The following is a 594-nucleotide window of genomic DNA, read 5'->3' as shown; positions in this document are numbered from 1 at the left end:
TTTCCATTATTATTTAAAGCTGAAAAGGTCTGGATACTGAGACATTTCGCCCACTCTTACCCAGTTGCCAGGTTCGTGTATCTCAGGTGTGTGTTCAAAGAATCCCTGCCAAAAGTGCGCCATTGAGCTTCTCCCAGATCTCATTCATTTCCCCTCCCCCACACACAAAAAGCCCAAGCTTCTAGCCCTTATGGAGGTGGAGTTAGGCTTGGATGTTGCAGAGAGAGTCTGGAGAACCCTCAGAAGCCACTGAGAATATATCCCAGCAGCTGTGAAGCACGGCTTTCAATGCCTCAGGGAGTTTATTGCCTATATGAGTGACTAGTAAGAATAAAATAAATTATGAAAAGTTTATTGTCTTAGCCGGGGCAGGGGAGAGCGTAACTTCCAGAATTATGAAAAATATGATTACTTTGCAGTATATTTAGGCTGCAGACACTGGTGTACAATTTATTTCTGCAGGGCTTCTTTTGATTCTTTATAGCACAGAGTACACACTTTCCTGCAGCAGAGTTACGTGGCATTTGGGTCACTGCCACGTGGCTCCAAAAGCCATGGGGAAAATGAGGGGCTGCTCTTGCTGCTGCTGCTGCT

The sequence above is a fragment of the Podarcis filfolensis genome, assembly GCF_964270895.1.
Source record: "Podarcis filfolensis genome assembly, chromosome: 12".
Classification (NCBI taxonomy): domain Eukaryota; kingdom Metazoa; phylum Chordata; class Lepidosauria; order Squamata; family Lacertidae; genus Podarcis; species Podarcis filfolensis.
Note: the sequence above shows the minus strand (reverse complement) of the source record.